Here is a 21,047-nt window from a genome sequence, read left to right on the forward strand (position 1 = left end):
GCTTAAGACATTTTGAGGACACATTTTTTGTGGACAAATAATACTTGAAACTGTCCTTCTATGTTTATTCATATTATTATAATGCTTTATATGGGTCTTAACTAAGGAGACGTTGAAAAAAAGTTGTGAGTAATAAATTAGAAGTTCAAGCTCCATAAAGAGATCAGATAACAGAAGTAAATGCAACAAAGGAGATTTCATTTGTCACCACATGTGTATAGTATGAGACTTCTTTATTTATCTTTTTCTGTGCTTGCCACTGTAATTTTGACATTTGGTAATCTGGGGTATGCAATATTTAATTTAAATCTCTGTCATCTTTATTTCACATTACCATAAAAAATAAACATATAATCACTGTTATTTATAATTTAGCAGCCAAAACAAAAAATAGAATGGCCAAATATTGGATGACTGTTTCATTTGTAGACTCAGTCTTTGAGATAATAATTTTGACAAACAATTCTGAGAAATTGAGATCAATGGAGAGTATGTACCCAGTAGCGTTACTAGAGCCAATACTTACCTCCTTCCCCACAAGAGCACGGCACTTGTGTCCCTGCCTAAAAAACTAGGTAAGATCCTAAGCAGTGTACCAGACCATTAGCGACAACTAGGTAAATTTACAAACGTAATGTTATATCTCTGTTAGTGCTAGCCCACTACTACTCCAAGCACCATACACAGGCAATTAAAAAAAAAGTATGTAAAATTGTGGGTCAGACACCGTTACATAGGTTAATTCATATAGCTGTTGCCAAAGAATAAAAACAGCTGCTGCTGATGGGTCTCTGGTTGGGCATCAGTGGAAAAGATTCTGGTGGATTAACATCTGAAATTGCTTCTGCTGCTGTTCCTCCTCCATCTCCCCTTTGTTTCAAGGCACTTGATTGTAGGCATGGAGAAAGAAAGTTTAGCAAAACTGGATTTATTTAAAGCGTCACTTCATAACAATGCAAAAATAAATTTGATGTTCATAAGAAGGACTTGAAGGGGAAATCTTCAACTCAAAAAGGGTAGTTATTGGGTAACAAAGGTCATATATTAATAGTAGAGGAGCCAATATTTCATCGGAAACAAAAGGTTAGAGCCTCGCCCTCTAGGTATACATTAATTCAAAGTTCCCTTTGGTCCTGCCCTTTTAAACACTTCTCTGGGTCACTGAAGTGTGTGTGTACATGGAAGTGGTTGATAATACTTGTTGTCAGAAATGACCATTAGGACCACTCAGAATGACAGAGGTCCCGTTGAATTGTTCTTTTCTGCTGGTGTAGCCAATTAGCACAGCTCTAGCTTTTCATGATTGGTCTTCTCAGTATCTTTCTTATTGGGTCACCAACAGCTCTTTTGGGTTTCGATAGGACCCAATTAAAGACCCAGTCTATCTATGATTCTGCCTCTGTTTCTTTGCACTTTTACCTTGGTTAAGGTTTCACTGCTTTCTCGTTGGAAGCTCCTGTATTTGCGGTTCCCCTTTGATCTTGATTGGACTTTAGGATTGGGGTTTTCCTGCTCGTTTGGCTACAATGCTATCATTCCTGTATTGGCACACAGATGATACTTGTGTTGTGTGGTCTCTACATTGTATTTCTACAAACTGTCTTATAAAACACCCTGCCTTTGTTTAATACATTTGTAGGTTTCAGCAAACATGTTCCTGTGCCCTCTTCATGAGATGTATAGTTGCAATGGTAGAAAAGTTGCACTATATTTGCAGTAAGTCCTGTGGGGAGCAAAATTGTACCAAACTCTTTATTAAGAATGAAAATGATTGACTGCTTTGTTGTTCATACCACATCCAACACACCTAATGCACGTCTTAAATTGTTATCTATATCTAGTAAAGCATGTGTATGCCAGGAAAGGGCATTGTGGTCTACTTAGTCAGAAGACAATGCCGTCCTCAAATGTTACCAATATTGGAACAAAAACAGCAAACCTTGTAAGCAGATATAGGTCCTATTTAACACAATAAGACCTAATTAGTAGCAGGAGGATATAGTACATACAAAGAGAGTTCACCAGTATCCTTCCAGGTGTGTGATTCCTTAGATAAAGACACGATCAAAGATGCTCCAGGTAATAAACCTGCTACATTTCCCTGACATATCGCCACTGGCCCAAAAACAACAGATGATTCCTTTTGAAGGCACCGGGTTGATTTAACATGCTGGTTTTCCTTCTGCCACACTGTTTAGCCAGGAAGCAGTTGCAATATAAAAAAAAACAAAAACACTTGTGGTACCAAAAATAATGTTGTCAAGCAGAGAAGATTATGTACTTGCTATATGGCTGAACACCATTTATACAATCTTTGGGACTATATCCCTAGGCACTACCCACGTTATATAGTCTACGTCACTTAAATCCTGAAACCCAGAAAGCCAAAGCTGGAACAACTTAAAGGCGTGCTCCTCCAGGACTAGGAAAGGCAGCAGCAATACTAAATGTTTAATGGAAGAGATAATACATGTACAGTTGTGGCCAGATGTTTACATACACCTAGGCTAAAGCCATTCAAATTCAAGTTTTCACTACTCCACAAAAATTTGTTGTCATTCACCTTGCGCTCTCACACTCTCGCATGTTTTCTCATACTCTCATTCGCTCTCTTTCAATGTCTCCCTACCTCCTTTGCTGGCTGCTTCCGTGTTCCACCCTCGTTTCCTGCAGCTCCACTTCTTGACTTGCCTCTTCTTGTTTTTCTATCCTTTTGACCCTTGCACTGCCTATACAATGCGTTGATATTTCCTTAAATAAAAAACACAAACATTAAATGACACCAGCCCGACTTGGATTTTGAAATGGCCACGGCATTTATTTACCTAAATGCCACAATGTAATTTATTGAGCAAACAAAAAAAATAAGCAGGTAAATGTCAATAATTCACCTAACCACCTAAACTGTAGGGTCCCATCATACTACTATAAACATGTTAACGTGTATCAGCGTCAGACGAGCCGCCAGGTACTGCTGGTAGATACACAGCGTGTCGGGTTAAGCCGTGTCACCTACTGACGTCATAATAAAACCACTTTTAACTCTAACATCTAGCCAAGATCCAGATATTAACCGCTTGTGGGTTTCTCACCTAGTTCTTATATGGGACCCTTCAGCGCCCGGAAACCTTCAACACTTCCAAACAGGGCGGGAAGCGGGAATCTTCATACAGCAGGTAAGCAAACTCCTTTGTCATCATTGTTGTAAAGCAGATGTCCCTTAGCGTTACCCCTCTTAAATAGCAACTTTTCCCGCTATCCAGCCAGATCCACCCCCCTTTATCCCCACAGTACCCGGGGTCAACCCACAGGGCATTAACCCAAACATCCTGCTCCTGCTGGCCATTAACTACACATAAAAGAAAGGGGGGGCAGTGAAAGGAGCACCTTCATTAATGCAGACAGGGTCATATAACCCCTTCTGCTAATTTCTCCAGGGGTCCCTTTCTTTGTCCAATACTCCCCACTACCCACTCCATTCACAAGGCCTAGACTAAGAATAATGAACACAGCTTTGTGGAGAAGAGAAGAGTTCCTGCATGATATGCAAATATAAAAACCATGGGATCATACAGGCTCAGCACAAATTAACTCCCAGACTTTGTTCTGAAAGATTCAACTGAGCCCAAAGGCAACAACAAAGGAGCAGGGAAATGAGGCATCAGGTACCAAAGTATCTACATTCACAATTAAGAGAGTCCTACATCCCCATGGCCTGAAAGGAAGAAGGCCCTACTCAAAGACCGGCATAGAAAAGCCAGAATTAAGTTTGCAGGTGATCCCAAGGATGAAAACATAGTCCCTTGGATGAGTGTTCTTTGGTCAGGTGAAACTAAAATGTAACTGTTTTGCAATAATCACCAGCTCTATGTATGGAAGAAAAATGAGTAAGGCTTTTTATCAAAAGAGCACCATCTAAACTGTGAGAATCCCAGCTATGGGGATGGGGACACCATGACATGGGGGGGGTTGTTGGAAAAGGGACAAGTGCACTTCAAAAAATAGGTGGAATCACGAGGAAACAAGACTAGTAATACTGAAACAACACCTCAAGACATCATCTAGAAAGTTAAAAACTGGTTGCAGCGGGGTCTTCCAGCAGGACAATGATCTTAAGCATAGCTCCAAGGTTGTAACACAACATGAAAGTATTGGAGTGGCCATCACAAAGCCCTGACCTGAATCCCATAAAACTTTACACCCGTTCTGTCAGGAGGAGAAGGCAACAATTTCATCTAAGTATTGTGAGAAGCTTGTGGAGAATACCCTAAGCATTTGATTCAATGTCACCAAATACTAATAAAGTGTATGTAAACTTTTGACCCACTGGAATTTTGACATAGTGAATTCAAGCTGAAAGAATTCTGTCTGTAATCGATTGTTTTAAAATTACCTCTGATATGAACATCATGCCTTAATTGATTTCCCAAAAGAATTGTATGGTAGCATAAGATGTGCGGAGATGTGAAAACTTGAGTTTGAATGTCTTTAGCCTACGTGTTTGTAAACCGTAGACGTCAACTGTAGCATTAAGCAACCCTATATCCAAATTATCCTATTCAAACATTATTACTCTTATAACTGATATATCTCCAAAAATGAATCCAGCCAATTTCTTTGATATTCTGCATGGGAACTGTTTGATACATAAATCAGTCCAGGGTCCTTAGTAAATAGCATAGCAGTGTACACAAGTTATTCTTGCCTGGCACCAGGATTATAGAAACATCTTTGATCTCTCAGAGGAATGTAACTTCCCGCATTGAAACCTAGACAAGCTCTATTCTCTTTGAAATGTAATGCAGTTCCTGCCTTTAGTAAATGTTCTTCTTTTAGTTGGCGTCGTACCTGTTTATTGGCAGAATACATGTTCTTTTGCTAGATGTGTAGCTTACTTTTGAAACAAAACACTGTATGAGACACATTATTTTAAATATCATATTTATGTCACCTTACTTATGAAAATACAAAGAGACTCACCTATTAAGCACTGGGAATGACTTATTAGTTTTATTAGCTTTCATTTAAAGATACAATCCAGCCATCATATACACATTAATGCATTTGATAGCTTAGACTTACCTTATAATCAATACTTTTTTAGATTCATTTTTTTATTTTTTGTGCGTGAATTTCATATCGCTGTTATTCAAATATTCATGTGTATATGTGTGTATTGTCTAAATGTCTATGTATATACAGAAAAATGTATATGGATCCCTGGCACTCAGAGGATTAAGCCATTTTAAATGTCTCTCTCTCTCAAAAAAATATTTGCATTCAATATCAAAAGACTGTGTTAAACTAAAACTAAATAGTTCAAACAGTTCCATATAATGGACTGTAGCTGTAACTGTAGCAGGATGCTCTGAAATAGAAAAAATATTTGAATATCAAATGCAATGACAAACTGAAATGGACTTACAAGTTTATGGTTCCTGTGTTATAATCAAATGAATAGCTTCTTTCACTCCTTAAGGTACTTTTTAATTATATATGACCACATTTAATCACAGGGTATGGGTGGTGCTAAGAGCACATAAGCTTGCAGTGCTTTGAGTGCTCACTCAAGAAAATCCAACATCATCTGAGCCTGTACTGCATGATATGAGTACTCCTTAAGGGGCAGAAGCTTACTGTGCATCTGTCTCCAGTTAACTAGCAATAAATCAACCTAACTTTATCCAGAACACAATAGCTATTTTAGCATTTCATTAGTATTTTGGTGATAATAGTGGGTTATGGAAGTCTTCACTCAGCAGTTGCTGATTACAACCCCCAAGGTGCCCCCTCTGCATAGTGTACTGGTCCCCTTAATGAGACAAGGCTAGTATATGGACTGCAGGACTGTCTATGGCTTTTCTCAGAAATTAAGACGCAGCCACTAATATTGATTTAATGTTTTACTTTGGCTATGGATAAATAATTGGCCGCTGTGGGCAGTTACATAACACATCATGACACTCCAAAATATTTCACAACATTAAATATCAACATTGCAGCAACAATACATTTCATAGAATATATTCCTGTAAAATATCTGTCTCACATACGAATTGCGCATCCCAGCTCCAAACGTGAAAGAAAGGTGTTTGAAAACAATAGTTTCCACTTGTGGACTTCAGGAGCATATTGTTAGTTTGTGAGAAGGAATATTGAGTGGCTGAGTGCATTTCGAGAACAAACGACAAACAGGGAAAGGCATAGCAGTGGTGGGATTCGAACCCACGCCTCCAGAGAGACTGGAACTTAAATCCAGCGCCTTACAACAGTCGGCCACGCTTCCAGTCAAAAACCTACTGCACACAAGTGAGAAGCTACCAATACTTTGTGCAGTAAAGCAAATAGAGCCCAGATTGAGACAAAGTCTGCCCAAGATTAACCCCTTGACGACAACTGACATGTCTAGCACGTCATGTGGTTAAACGGGTTTAGAAAGCGATCAAAGATCACAATGGCATTCAGCAACACCGAAAACTGCGTAGGAGCCCCATCTTTTTATTATTATTTATTGTTTTATATAGCGCCATCAAATTCCGTAGCGCTGTACAATGGGTAGACAGGACATAACAAGTAGCATGTAGTATAACAAACTGACTAACAGAGACAACAGGTGAGGAGGGCCCTGCTCAAACGAGCTTACAATCTATCATTCCCCGGAGAGGCAATGTGTGCCTTAGTAAATATGGTGGTGGCCACCTGCTTCAATAGGGCTTAGGAGGAGATTAAAGATCACCTCCTAAACTCAAACAGTGTTGCAGAAATCCCTCTATATATTAGAGTTTGGGGGTTTTTTTTAAGTCCTTTTTTAAAAATTTTCACCATATTTTATATTTTTCTTATATAGTAAAGTATGATCAAAATAATGGTATGTAAAGAAACCCCTTCTTGTCCTGAAAAAAACTACTATATAATTTGTGTAGGTACACTAAATAAAAGAGAAGAAAATCACAGCTAAACACAAACACCGCAGAAATGTTAAAACAGCCATTGCCAAAAAAGGTACAAAAAAATGTATTTTCCAGTTGTGGACTTCAGGAGCATATCGTTAGTTTGTGGGAAAGAACATTGTGTTGCTGAGTGCATTTCGGGAACAAATGACAAACAGGGAAAAGTATGACAGCGGTGGGATTTGAACCCACGCCTCCGAAGAGACTGGAGCCTTAATCCAGCGCCTTAGACCGCTCGGCCACGCTACCAACTCACAGTGAAGGTTGTGCCACCCTCCAAGGGGGTTTACTCACTAAAGGAAGAGTTGTAGTTTCAACTCCCTCACTTCACTATTCATCATGAAGTGGACCATTTCACCAGCAGGAAGGGCAAAGCTGGCCCTGAGTAATGCAAGACTGAATGGGTTAGGGGACTTTGAAGAAATAACACTGATTTTGCTATACATTATACTGGGCCAACCAAGCTCTTCCTGCAGCAGAAGCTGACTGGAGTTAGAGCTTGGTAACGTAGAATAACTTCAAATAGGCTTAAAAGTATCTTTCCGTAACACTTTGCAAGATAAGAGACTTGCTACTGCTCTTATTTCCCAGGCTGACAGAATGCAAGGTGACAATTAGTTATTAACAAAGAGATAAGGTACAAGCAAGTATTTCTAATCACATTTGTCTACATTAAGAAAACATGGCAGCGGTGGGACTCAAACCCACACCTCCAGAGAGACTGGAGCCTAAATCCAGCGCCTTAGACCGCTTCGCCACGCTACCGGTTAAAAACTTACCGCACACAAGTGAGAAGCTACCAATAATTTGTGCAGTGAAGCAAATAGAGCCCAGATTGAGACAAGGTCTGCTCAAGATTAACCCCTTGACGACAACTGTCGTGTCTGGCACGTCATGTGGTTAAACGGGTTTAGAAAGCGATCAAAGATCACAATGCTGTTGTTGAAACGCTTCGATATTGAGGCATTCAGCAACACCGAAAACTGCGTAGGCGCCCCATCTTATTATTATTATTTATTGTTTTATATAGCGCCATCAAATTCCGTAGCGCTGTACGATGTGTAGACAGGACATAACAAGTAGCATGTAATATAACAAACTGACTAACAGAGACAACAGGTGAGGAGGACCCTGCTCAAACGAGCTTACAATCTATCATTCCCCGGAGAGGCAATGTGTGCCTTAGTAAATATGGTGGTGGCCACCTGCTTCAATAGGGCTTAGGAGGAGATTAAAGATCACCTCCTAAACTCAAACAGTGTTGCAGAAATCCCTCTATATATTAGAGTTTGGGGGTTTTTTTAAAGTCCTTTTTTAAAAATTTTCACCATATTTTATATTTTTCTTATATAGTAAAGTATGATCAAAATAATGGTATGTAAAGAAAACCCTTCTTGTCCTGAAAAAAACTACTATATAATTTGTGTAGGTACACTAAATAAAAGAGAAGAAAATCACAGCTAAACACAAACACCGCAGAAATGTTAAAACAGCCATTGCCAAAAAAGGTACAAAAAAATGTATTTTCCAGTTGTGGACTTCAGGAGCATATCGTTAGTTTGTGGGAAAGAACATTGTGTTGCTGAGTGCATTTCGGGAACAAATGACAAACAGGGAAAAGTATGGCAGCGGTGGGATATGAACCCACGCCTCCGAAGAGACTGGAGCCTTAATCCAGCGCCTTTGACCGCTCGGCCACGCAACCAACTCACAGTGAAAGTTGCGCCACCCTCCAAGGGGGTTTACTCACTAAAGGAAGAGTTGTAGTTTCAACTCCCTCACTTCACTATTCATCATAAAGTGGACCATTTCACCAGCAGGAAGGGCAAAGCTGGCCCTGAGTAATGCAAGACTGAATGGGTTAGGGGACTTTGAAGAAATAACACTGATTTTGCTATACATTATACTGGGCCAACCAAGCTCTTCCTGCAGCAGAAGCTGACTGGAGTTAGAGCTTGGTAACGTAGAATAACTTCAGATAGGCTTAAAAGTATCTTTCCGTAACACTTTGCAAGATAAGAGACTTGCTACTGTTCTTATTTCCCAGGCTGACAGAATGCAAGGTGACAATTAGTTATTAACAAAGAGCTAAGGTACAAGCAAGTATTTCTAATCACATTTGTCTACATTAAGAAAACATGGCAGCGGTGGGACTCGAACCCACGCCTCCAGAGAGACTGGAGCCTAAATCCAGCGCCTTAGACCGCTTGGCCACGCTACCGGTTGAAAACTTACCGCACACAAGTGAGAAGCTACCAATAATTTGTGCAGTGAAGCAAATAGAGCCCAGATTGAGACAAGGTCTGCTCAAGATTAACCCCTTGACGACAACTGTCATGTCTGGCACGTCATGTGGTTAAACGGGTTTAGAAAGCGATCAAAGATCACAATGCTGTTGTTGTAACGCTTCGATATTGAGGCATTCAGCAACACCGAAAACTGCGTAGGAGCCCCATCTTATTATTATTATTTATTGTTTTATATAGCGCCATCAAATTCCGTAGCGCTGTACGATGTGTAGACAGGACATAACAAGTAGCATGTAATATAACAAACTGACTAACAGAGACAACAGGTGAGGAGGGCCCTGCTCAAACGAGCTTACAATCTATCATTCCCCGGAGAGGCAATGTGTGCCTTAGTAAATATGGTGGTGGCCACCTGCTTCAATAGGGCTTATGAGGAGATTAAAGATCACCTCCTAAACTCAAACAGTGTTGCAGAAATCCCTCTATATATTAGAGTTTGTTTTTTTTTTTATAAGTCCTTTTTTAAAAATTTTCACCATATTTTATATTTTTCTTATATAGTAAAGTATGATCAAAATAATGGTATGTAAAGAAAACCCTTCTTGTCCTGAAAAAAACTACTATATAATTTGTGTAGGTACACTAAATAAAAGAGAAGAAAATCACAGCTAAACACAAACACCGCAGAAATGTTAAAACAGCCATTGCCATAAAAGGTACAAAAAATGTACCGTATTTGCTCGATTATAAGACGAGGTTTTTTTCAGAGCAAATGCTCTGAAAAATACCCCTCGTCTTCTAATCGGGGTCGTCTTCTAATCAGACCTCAAATAGAGGTCTGATTAGGAGACTAAGATCCAGATCCCCCGCACCGCTGCAGGGGACCTGGATCCTCCTGTCTCACACACCCCCCCCCCCAACATACACACACTTACCGGTGCCAACTCCACCTCCTTCCGGCTGCAGCGGAAGGCTACGTCAACCCGCTGCCCCGGCTGGAAGCACCGGTAAGAGAGGGGTGAGAGGGGAGAGAGAGAGAGAGTGTGTGTGTGTGTGTTAGTTAAATGGGGGTATAGGGTGTGTGTGTGTTAAATGGGGGCATAGGGCATTTCTGGAGTGGCGTTAAGGGGGCATTTAATAGAGCACTCTGCCTCCTGAAATGCCTTATACCTCCCTATATGGCACTCTGCCCCATAATATGCCTTTTAACCCCCTAAATGCCAGAGTGGCATATAGGGGTATAAGGCATTTCTGGAGGCAGTGCTCTATACAATGCCTTTTAACTCCCTTAATGCCACTCTGCCTCCTGAAATGCCTTATACCTCCCTATATGCCACTCTGCCCCATAATATGCATTTTAACCCCCTAAATGCCAGAATGGGATATAGGGGTATAAGGCATTTCTGGAGGCAGAGTGGCACATAGGGGGTCAAAAGGCACACCATGGGGCACAGTGGCATATAGAGGGTTAAAAGGCATATCATGGGCCACAGTGCCATATTGGAGTGGCAAGCCTGGGGGCAGATGTGCGTAACTGGGGGACAGGTTGGAAAATACAAGAAATAAAAACAAAAAAAATATTTTTCTCAATCATAGCTTTTATTAAAAAAAATAGTTTACATGAATTAACATTTACTGGTAAAACTTTTTTCCTTTGGGGTCGTCTTATATTCAGGCTTTTTCTTTTTTTCCTAAGTTAATATTCAGATTTTGGGGGGTCGTCTTATAATCGAGCAAATACGCTATTTTCCAGTTGTGGACTTCAGGAGCATATCGTTAGTTTGTGGGAAAGAACATTGTATTGCTGAGTGCATTTCGGGAACAAATGACAAACAGGGAAAAGTATGGCAGCGGTGGGATTTGAACCCACGCCTCCGAAGAGACTGGAACCTTAATCCAGCGCCTTAGACCGCTCGGCCACGCTACCAACTCACAGTGAAGGTTGCACCACCCTCCAAGGGGGTTTACTCACTAAAGGAAGAGTTGTAGTTTCAACTCCCTCACTTCACTATTCATCATGAAGTGGACCATTTCACCAGCAGGAAGGGCAAAGCTGGCCCTGAGTAATGCAAGACTGAATGGGTGAGGGGACTGAAGAAATAACACTGATTTTGCTATACATTATACTGGGCCAACCAAGCTCTTCCTGCAGCAGAAGCCGACTGGAGTTAGAGCTTGGTAACGTAGAATAACTTCAAATAGGCTTAAAAGTATCTTTCTGTAACACTTTGCAAGATAAGAGACTTGCTACTGCTCTTATTTCCCAGGCTGACAGAATGCAAGGTGACAATTAGTTATTAACAAAGAGCTAAGGTACAAGCAAGTATTTCTAATCACATTTGTCTACATTAAGAAAACATGGCAGCGGTGGGATTTGAACCCACGCCTCCAGAGAGACTGGAGCCTAAACCCAGCGCTTTAGACCGCTCGGCCACGCTACCGGTTGAAAATTTGCTACACACAAGTGAGAAGCTACCAATAATTTGTGCAGTGAAGCAAATAGAGCCCAGATTGAGACAAGGTCTGCTCAAGATTAACCCCTCGACGACAACTGACGTGTCTAGCACGTCATGTGGTTAAACGGGTTTAGAAAGCGATCAAAGATCACAATGGCATTCAGCAACACCGAAAACTGCGTAGGAGCCCCATCTTATTATTATTATTTATTGTTTTATATAGCGCCATCAAATTCCGTAGCGCTGTACAATGGGTAGACAGGACATAACAAGTAGCATGTAGTATAACAAACTGACTAACAGAGACAACAGGTGAGGAGGGCCCTGCTCAAACGAGCTTACAATCTATCATTCCCCGGAGAGGCAATGTGTGCCTTAGTAAATATGGTGGTGGCCACCTGCTTCAATAGGGCTTAGGAGGAGATTAAAGATCACCTCCTAAACTCAAACAGTGTTGCAGAAATCCCTCTATATATTAGAGTTTGGGGGTTTTTTTAAAGTCCTTTTTTAAAAATTTTCACCATATTTTATATTTTTCTTATATAGTAAAGTATGATCAAAATAATGGTATGTAAAGAAAATCCTTCTTGTCCTGAAAAAAACTACTATATAATTTGTGTAGGTACACTAAATAAAAGAGAAGAAAATCACAGCTAAACACAAACACCGCAGAAATGTTAAAACAGCCATTGCCAAAAAAGGTACAAAAAAATGTATTTTCCAGTTGTGGACATCAGAAGCATATCGTTAGTTTGTGGGAAAGAACATTGTGTTGCTGAGTGCATTTCGGGAACAAATGACAAACAGGGAAAAGTATGGCAGCGGTGGGATTTGAACCCACGCCTCCGAAGAGACTGGAGCCTTAATCCAGCGCCTTAGACCGCTCGGCCACGCTACCAACTCACAGTGAAGGTTGCGCCACCCTCCAAGGGGGTTTACTCACTAAAGGAAGAGTTGTAGTTTCAACTCCCTCACTTCACTATTCATCATAAAGTGGACCATTTCACCAGCAGGAAGGGCAAAGCTGGCCCTGAGTAATGCAAGACTGAATGGGTTAGGGGACTTTGAAGAAATAACACTGATTTTGCTATACATTATACTGGGCCAACCAAGCTCTTCCTGCAGCAGAAGCTGACTGGAGTTAGAGCTTGGTAACGTAGAATAACTTCAAATAGGCTTAAAAGTATCTTTCCGTAACACTTTGCAAGATAAGAGACTTGCTACTGTTCTTATTTCCCAGGCTGACAGAATGCAAGGTGACAATTAGTTATTAACAAAGAGATAAGGTACAAGCAAGTATTTCTAATCACATTTGTCTACATTAAGAAAACATGGCAGCGGTGGGATTCGAACCCACGCCTCCAGAGAGACTGGAGCCTAAATCCAGCGCCTTAGACCACTCAGCCACGCTACCGGTTGAAAACTTACCGCACACAAGTGAGAAGCTACCAATAATTTGTGCAGTGAAGCAAATAGAGCCCAGATTGAGACAAGGTCTGCTCAAGATTAACCCCTTGACGACAACTGTCGTGTCTGGCACGTCATGTGGTTAAACGGGTTTAGAAAGCGATCAAAGATCACAATGCTGTTGTTGTAACGCTTCGATATTGAGGCATTCAGCAACACCGAAAACTGCGTAGGAGCCCCATCTTATTATTATTATTTATTGTTTTATATAGCGCCATCAAATTCCGTAGCGCTGTACGATGTGTAGACAGGACATAACAAGTAGCATGTAATATAACAAACTGACTAACAGAGACAACAGGTGAGGAGGGCCCTGCTCAAACGAGCTTACAATCTATCATTCCCCGGAGAGGCAATGTGTGCCTTAGTAAATATGGTGGTGGCCACCTGCTTCAATAGGGCTTAGGAGGAGATTAAAATCACCTCCTAAACTCAAACAGTGTTGCAGAAATCCCTCTATATGTTAGAGTTTGGTTTTTTTTTTAAGTCCTTTTTTAAAAATTTTCACCATATTTTATATTTTTCTTATATAGTAAAGTATGATCAAAATAATGGTATGTAAAGAAAACCCTTCTTGTCCTGAAAAAAACTACTATATAATTTGTGTAGGTACACTAAATAAAAGAGAAGAAAATCACAGCTAAACACAAACACCGCAGAAATGTTAAAACAGCCATTGCCATAAAAGGTACAAAAAATGTACCGTATTTGCTCGATTATAAGACGAGGTTTTTTTCAGAGCAAATGCTATGAAAAATACCCCTCGTCTTCTAATCGGGGTCGTCTTCTAATCAGACCTCAAATAGAGGTCTGATTAGGAGACTAAGATCCAGATCCCCCGCACCGCTGCAGGGGACCTGGATCCTCCTGTCTCACACACACCCCCCCCCAACATACACACACTTACCGGTGCCAACTCCACCTCCTTCCGGCTGCAGCGGAAGGCTACGTCAACCCGCTGCCCCGGCTGGAAGCACCGGTAAGAGAGGGGAGAGAGGGGAGAGAGAGAGAGAGTGTGTGTGTGTGTTAGTTAAATGGGGGTATAGGGTGTGTGTGTGTTAAATGGGGGCATAGGGCATTTCTGGAGTGGCGTTAAGGGGGCATTTAATAGAGCACTCTGCCTCCTGAAATGCCTTATACCTCCCTATATGGCACTCTGCCCCATAATATGCCTTTTAACCCCCTAAATGCCAGAGTGGCATATAGGGGTATAAGGCATTTCTGGAGGCAGTGCTCTATACAATGCCTTTTAACTCCCTTAATGCCACTCTGCCTCCTGAAATGCCTTATACCTCCCTATATGCCACTCTGCCCCATAATATGCATTTTAACCCCCTAAATGCCAGAATGGGATATAGGGGTATAAGGCATTTCTGGAGGCAGAGTGGCACATAGGGGGTCAAAAGGCACACCATGGGGCACAGTGGCATATAGAGGGTTAAAAGGCATATCATGGGCCACAGTGCCATATTGGAGTGGCAAGCCTGGGGGCAGATGTGCGTAACTGGGGGACAGGTTGGAAAATACAAGACATAAAAACAAAAAAAATATTTTTCTCAATCATAGCTTTTATTAAAAAAAATAGTTTACATGAATTAACATTTACTGGTAAAACTTTTTTCCTTTGGGGTCGTCTTATATTCAGGCTTTTTCTTTTTTTTCCTAAGTTAATATTCAGATTTTGGGGGGTCGTCTTATAATCGAGCAAATACGCTATTTTCCAGTTGTGGACTTCAGGAGCATATCGTTAGTTTGTGGGAAAGAACATTGTGTTGCTGAGTGCATTTCGGGAACAAATGACAAACAGGGAAAAGTATGGCAGCGGTGGGATTTGAACCCACGCCTCCGAAGAGACTGGAGCCTTAATCCAGCGCCTTAGACCGCTCGGCCACGCTACCAACTCACAGTTAAGGTTGCGCCACCCTCCAAGGGGGTTTACTCACTAAAGGAAGAGTTGTAGTTTCAACTCCCTCACTTCACTATTCATCATAAAGTGGACCATTTCACCAGCAGGAAGGGCAAAGCTGGCCCTGAGTAATGCAAGACTGAATGGGTTAGGGGACTTTGAAGAAATAACACTGATTTTGCTATACATTATACTGGGCCAACCAAGCTCTTCCTGCAGCAGAAGCTGACTGGAGTTAGAGCTTGGTAACGTAGAATAACTTCAAATAGGCTTAAAAGTATCTTTCGTAACACTTTGCAAGATAAGAGACTTGCTACTGTTCTTATTTCCCAGGCTGACAGAATGCAAGGTGACAATTAGTTATTAACAAAGAGCTAAGGTACAAGCAAGTATTTCTAATCACATTTGTCTACATTAAGAAAACATGGCAGCGGTGGGACTCGAACCCACGCCTCCAGAGAGACTGGAGCCTAAATCCAGCGCCTTAGACCGCTTGGCCACGCAACCGGTTGAAAACGTACCGCACACAAGTGAGAAGCTACCAATAATTTGTGCAGTGAAGCAAATAGAGCCCAGATTGAGACAAGGTCTGCTCAAGATTAACCCCTTGACGACAACTGTCATGTCTGGCACGTCATGTGGTTAAACGGGTTTAGAAAGCGATCAAAGATCACAATGCTGTTGTTGTAACGCTTCGATATTGAGGCATTCAGCAACACCGAAAACTGCGTAGGAGCCCCATCTTATTATTATTATTTATTGTTTTATATAGCGCCATCAAATTCCGTAGCGCTGTACGATGTGTAGACAGGACATAACAAGTAGCATGTAATATAACAAACTGACTAACAGAGACAACAGGTGAGGAGGGCCCTGCTCAAACGAGCTTACAATCTATCATTCCCCGGAGAGGCAATGTGTGCCTTAGTAAATATGGTGGTGGCCACCTGCTTCAATAGGGCTTATGAGGAGATTAAAGATCACCTCCTAAACTCAAACAGTGTTGCAGAAATCCCTCTATATATTAGAGTTTGGTTTTTTTTTTTAAGTCCTTTTTTAAAAATTTTCACCATATTTTATATTTTTCTTATATAGTAAAGTATGATCAAAATAATGGTATGTAAAGAAAACCCTTCTTGTCCTGAAAAAAACTACTATATAATTTGTGTAGGTACACTAAATAAAAGAGAAGAAAATCACAGCTAAACACAAACACCGCAGAAATGTTAAAACAGCCATTGCCATAAAAGGTACAAAAAATGTACCGTATTTGCTCGATTATAAGACGAGGTTTTTTTCAGAGCAAATGCTCTGAAAAATACCCCTCGTCTTCTAATCGGGGTCGTCTTCTAATCAGACCTCAAATAGAGGTCTGATTAGGAGACTAAGATCCAGATCCCCCGCACCGCTGCAGGGGACCTGGATCCTCCTGTCTCACACACACCCCCCCCCCAACATACACACACTTACCGGTGCCAACTCCACCTCCTTCCGGCTGCAGCGGAAGGCTACGTCAACCCGCTGCCCCGGCTGGAAGCACCGGTAAGAGAGGGGTGAGAGGGGAGAGAGAGAGAGAGTGTGTGTGTGTGTGTTAGTTAAATGGGGGTATAGGGTGTGTGTGTGTTAAATGGGGGCATAGGGCATTTCTGGAGTGGCGTTAAGGGGGCATTTAATAGAGCACTCTGCCTCCTGAAATGCCTTATACCTCCCTATATGGCACTCTGCCCCATAATATGCCTTTTAACCCCCTAAATGCCAGAGTGGCATATAGGGGTATAAGGCATTTCTGGAGGCAGTGCTCTATACAATGCCTTTTAACTCCCTTAATGCCACTCTGCCTCCTGAAATGCCTTATACCTCCCTATAGGGGGTCAAAAGGCACACCATGGGGCACAGTGGCATATAGAGGGTTAAAAGGCATATCATGGGCCACAGTGCCATATTGGAGTGGCAAGCCTGGGGGCAGATGTGCGTAACTGGGGGACAGGTTGGAAAATACAAGAAATAAAAACAAAAAAAATATTTTTCTCAATCATAGCTTTTATTAAAAAAAATAGTTTACATGAATTAACATTTACTGGTAAAACTTTTTTCCTTTGGGGTCGCCTTATATTCAGGCTTTTTCTTTTTTTCCTAAGTTAATATTCAGATTTTGGGGGGTCGTCTTATAATCGAGCAAATACGCTATTTTCCAGTTGTGGACTTCAGGAGCATATCGTTAGTTTGTGGGAAAGAACATTGTATTGCTGAGTGCATTTCGGGAACAAATGACAAACAGGGAAAAGTATGGCAGCGGTGGGATTTGAACCCACGCCTCCGAAGAGACTGGAGCCTTAATCCAGCGCCTTAGACTGCTCGGCCACGCTACCAACTCACAGTGAAGGTTGCACCACCCTCCAAGGGGGTTTACTCACTAAAGGAAGAGTTGTAGTTTCAACTCCCTCACTTCACTATTCATCATGAAGTGGACCATTTCACCAGCAGGAAGGGCAAAGCTGGCCCTGAGTAATGCAAGACTGAATGGGTGAGGGGACTGAAGAAATAACACTGATTTTGCTATACATTATAGTGAGAAGCTACCAATAATTTGTGCAGTGAAGCAAATAGAGCCCAGATTGAGACAAGGTCTGCTCAAGATTAACCCCTTGACGACAACTGACGTGTCTAGCACGTCATGTGGTTAAACGGGTTTAGAAAGCGATCAAAGATCGCAATGGCATTCAGCAACACCGAAAACTGCGTAGGAGCCCCATCTTATTATTATTATTTATTGTTTTATATAGCGCCATCAAATTCCGTAGCGCTGTACAATGGGTAGACAGGACATAACAAGTAGCATGTAGTATAACAAACTGACTAACAGAGACAACAGGTGAGGAGGGCCCTGCTCAAACGAGCTTACAATCTATCATTCCCCGGAGAGGCAATGCGTGCCTTAGTAAATATGGTGGTGGCCACCTGCTTCAATAGGGCTTAGGAGGAGATTAAAGATCACCTCCTAAACTCAAACAGTGTTGCAGAAATCCCTCTATATATTAGAGTTTGGGTTTTTTTTTAAAGTCCTTTTTTAAAAATTTTCACCATATTTTATATTTTTCTTATATAGTAAAGTATGATCAAAATAATGGTATGTAAAGAAAACCCTTCTTGTCCTGAAAAAAACTACTATATAATTTGTGTAGGTACACTAAATAAAAGAGAAGAAAATCACAGCTAAACACAAACACCGCAGAAATGTTAAAACAGCCATTGCCAAAAAAGGTACAAAAAAATGTATTTTCCAGTTGTGGACTTCAGGAGCATATCGTTAGTTTGTGGGAAAGAACATTGTGTTGCTGAGTGCATTTCGGGAACAAATGACAAACAGGGAAAAGTATGGCAGCGGTGGGATTTGAACCCACGCCTCCGAAGAGACTGGAGCCTTAATCCAGCGCCTTAGACTGCTCGGCCACGCTACCAACTCACAGTGAAGGTTGCGCCACCCTCCAAGGGGGTTTACTCACTAAAGGAAGAGTTGTAGTTTCAACTCCCTCACTTCACTATTCATCATAAAGTGGACCATTTCACCAGCAGGAAGGGCAAAGCTGGCCCTGAGTAATGCAAGACTGAATGGGTTAGGGGACTTTGAAGAAATAACACTGATTTTGCTATACATTATACTGGGCCAACCAAGCTCTTCCTGCAGCAGAAGCTGACTGGAGTTAGAGCTTGGTAACGTAGAATAACTTCAAATAGGCTTAAAAGTATCTTTCCGTAACACTTTGCAAGATAAGAGACTTGCTACTGCTCTTATTTCCCAGGCTGACAGAATGCAAGGCGACAAATAGTTATTAACAAAGAGCTAAGGTACAAGCAAGTATTTCTAATCACATTTGTCTACATTAAGAAAACATGGCAGCGGTGGGATTCGAACCCACGCCTCCAGAGAGACTGGAGCCTAAATCCAGTGCCTTAGACCGCTCGGCCATGCTACCAGTTGAAAATTTGCTGCACACAAGTGAGAAGCTACCAATAATTTGTGCAGTGAAGCAAATAGAGCCCAGATTGAGACAAGGTCTGCTCAAGATTAACCCCTTGACGACAACTGACGTGTCTAGCACGTCATGTGGTTAAACAGGTTTAGAAAGCGATCAAAGATCACAATGGCATTCAGCAACACCGAAAACTGCGTAGGAGCCCCATATTATTATTATTATTTATTGTTTTATATAGCGCCATCAAATTCCGTAGCGCTGTACAATGGGTAGACAGGACATAACAAGTAGCATGTAGTATAACAAACTGACTAACAGAGACAACAGGTGAGGAGGGCCCTGCTCAAACGAGCTTACAATCTATCATTCCCCGGAGAGGCAATGCGTGCCTTAGTAAATATGGTGGTGGCCACCTGCTTCAATAGGGCTTAGGAGGAGATTAAAGATCACCTCCTAAACTCAAACAGTGTTGCAGAAATCCCTCTATATATTAGAGTTTGGGGGTTTTGTTAAAGTCCTTTTTTAAAAATTTTCACCATATTTTATATTTTTCTTATATAGTAAAGTATGATCAAAATAATGGTATGTAAAGAAAACCCTTCTTGTCCTGAAAAAAACTACTATATAATTTGTGTAGGTACACTAAATAAAAGAGAAGAAAATCACAGCTAAACACAAACACCGCAGAAATGTTAAAACAGCCATTGCCAAAAAAGGTACAAAAAAATTTATTTTCCAGTTGTGGACTTCAGGAGCATATCGTTAGTTTGTGGGAAAGAACATTGTGTTGCTGAGTGCATTTCGGGAACAAATGACAAACAGGGAAAAGTATGGCAGCGGTGGGATTTGAACCCACGCCTCCGAAGAGACTGGAGCCTTAATCCAGCGCCTTAGACCGCTCGGCCACGCTACCAACTCACAGTGAAGGTTGCGCCACCCTCCAAGGGGGTTTACTCACTAAAGGAAGAGTTGTAGTTTCAACTCCCTCACTTCACTATTCATCATAAAGTGGACCATTTCACCAGCAGGAAGGGCAAAGCTGGCCCTGAGTAATGCAAGACTGAATGGGTTAGGGGACTTTGAAGAAATAACACTGATTTTGCTATACATTATACTGGGCCAACCAAGCTCTTCCTGCAGCAGAAGCTGACTGGAGTTAGAGCTTGGTAACGTAGAATAACTTCAAATAGGCTTAAAAGTATCTTTCCGTAACACTTTGCAAGATAAGAGACTTGCTACTGTTCTTATTTCCCAGGCTGACAGAATGCAAGGTGACAATTAGTTATTAACAAAGAGCTAAGGTACAAGCAAGTATTTCTAATCACATTTGTCTACATTAAGAAAACATGGCAGCGGTGGGATTCGAACACACGCCTCCAGAGAGACTGGAGCCTAAATCCAGCGCCTTAGACTGCTCAGCCACGCTACCGGCTGAAAGCTTACTGCACACAAGTGAGAAGCTACCAATAATTTGTGCAGTGAAGCAAATAGAGCCCAGATTGAGACAAGGTCTGCTCAAGATTAACCCCTTGACGACAACTGTCGTGTCTGGCACGTCATGTGGTTAAACGGGTTTAGAAAGCGATCAAAGATCACAATGCTGTTGTTGTAACGCTTCGATATTGAGGCATTCAGCAACACCGAAAACTGCGTAGGAGCCCCATCTTATTATTATTATTTATTGTTTTATATAGCGCCATCAAATTCCGTAGCGCTGTACGATGTGTAGACAGGACATAACAAGTAGCATGTAATATAACAAACTGACTAACAGAGACAACAGGTGAGGAGGGCCCTGCTCAAACGAGCTTACAATCTATCATTCCCCGGAGAGGCAATGTGTGCCTTAGTAAATATGGTGGTGGCCACCTGCTTCAATAGGGCTTAGGAGGAGATTAAAGATCACCTCCTAAACTCAAACAGTGTTGCAGAAATCCCTCTATATGTTAGAGTTTGGTGGTTTTTTTTAAGTCCTTTTTTAAAAATTTTCACCATATTTTATATTTTTCTTATATAGTAAAGTATGATCAAAATAATGGTATGTA

At 41.3% G+C, this 21,047-nt stretch overlaps 14 non-coding genes across 14 annotated transcripts; all 14 read right to left on the reverse strand.

Annotated features, from left to right (window-relative positions):
* Positions 1 to 7,117: 7,117 nt before the first annotated feature.
* TRNAL-AAG (transfer RNA leucine (anticodon AAG)) lies at positions 7,118 to 7,199 on the reverse strand. The gene has a single exon. It is a non-coding gene; the product is annotated as a tRNA-Leu (tRNA).
* A 1,374-nt stretch (positions 7,200 to 8,573) lies between these two features.
* Positions 8,574 to 8,655, reverse strand: TRNAL-AAG (transfer RNA leucine (anticodon AAG)). The gene has a single exon. It is a non-coding gene; the product is annotated as a tRNA-Leu (tRNA).
* Positions 8,656 to 9,089: 434 nt separating this feature from the next.
* Positions 9,090 to 9,171, reverse strand: TRNAL-UAG (transfer RNA leucine (anticodon UAG)). The gene has a single exon. It is a non-coding gene; the product is annotated as a tRNA-Leu (tRNA).
* Positions 9,172 to 11,044: 1,873 nt separating this feature from the next.
* TRNAL-AAG (transfer RNA leucine (anticodon AAG)) lies at positions 11,045 to 11,126 on the reverse strand. Its single transcript has one exon. It is a non-coding gene; the product is annotated as a tRNA-Leu (tRNA).
* Positions 11,127 to 11,558: 432 nt separating this feature from the next.
* TRNAL-UAG (transfer RNA leucine (anticodon UAG)) lies at positions 11,559 to 11,640 on the reverse strand. Its single transcript has one exon. It is a non-coding gene; the product is annotated as a tRNA-Leu (tRNA).
* Positions 11,641 to 12,471: 831 nt separating this feature from the next.
* Positions 12,472 to 12,553, reverse strand: TRNAL-AAG (transfer RNA leucine (anticodon AAG)). Its single transcript has one exon. It is a non-coding gene; the product is annotated as a tRNA-Leu (tRNA).
* Positions 12,554 to 12,987: 434 nt separating this feature from the next.
* On the reverse strand, positions 12,988 to 13,069 carry TRNAL-UAG (transfer RNA leucine (anticodon UAG)). Its single transcript has one exon. It is a non-coding gene; the product is annotated as a tRNA-Leu (tRNA).
* Positions 13,070 to 14,938: 1,869 nt separating this feature from the next.
* TRNAL-AAG (transfer RNA leucine (anticodon AAG)) lies at positions 14,939 to 15,020 on the reverse strand. The gene has a single exon. It is a non-coding gene; the product is annotated as a tRNA-Leu (tRNA).
* Positions 15,021 to 15,453: 433 nt separating this feature from the next.
* TRNAL-UAG (transfer RNA leucine (anticodon UAG)) lies at positions 15,454 to 15,535 on the reverse strand. Its single transcript has one exon. It is a non-coding gene; the product is annotated as a tRNA-Leu (tRNA).
* A 1,780-nt stretch (positions 15,536 to 17,315) lies between these two features.
* Positions 17,316 to 17,397, reverse strand: TRNAL-AAG (transfer RNA leucine (anticodon AAG)). The gene has a single exon. It is a non-coding gene; the product is annotated as a tRNA-Leu (tRNA).
* Positions 17,398 to 18,404: 1,007 nt separating this feature from the next.
* On the reverse strand, positions 18,405 to 18,486 carry TRNAL-AAG (transfer RNA leucine (anticodon AAG)). Its single transcript has one exon. It is a non-coding gene; the product is annotated as a tRNA-Leu (tRNA).
* A 434-nt stretch (positions 18,487 to 18,920) lies between these two features.
* Positions 18,921 to 19,002, reverse strand: TRNAL-UAG (transfer RNA leucine (anticodon UAG)). The gene has a single exon. It is a non-coding gene; the product is annotated as a tRNA-Leu (tRNA).
* Positions 19,003 to 19,833: 831 nt separating this feature from the next.
* On the reverse strand, positions 19,834 to 19,915 carry TRNAL-AAG (transfer RNA leucine (anticodon AAG)). The gene has a single exon. It is a non-coding gene; the product is annotated as a tRNA-Leu (tRNA).
* A 434-nt stretch (positions 19,916 to 20,349) lies between these two features.
* On the reverse strand, positions 20,350 to 20,431 carry TRNAL-UAG (transfer RNA leucine (anticodon UAG)). Its single transcript has one exon. It is a non-coding gene; the product is annotated as a tRNA-Leu (tRNA).
* Between the last annotated feature and the right edge of the window lie 616 nt (positions 20,432 to 21,047).

Source organism: Spea bombifrons, chromosome 4, assembly GCF_027358695.1.
Source record: "Spea bombifrons isolate aSpeBom1 chromosome 4, aSpeBom1.2.pri, whole genome shotgun sequence".
In the NCBI taxonomy this organism is placed as follows: domain Eukaryota; kingdom Metazoa; phylum Chordata; class Amphibia; order Anura; family Pelobatidae; genus Spea; species Spea bombifrons.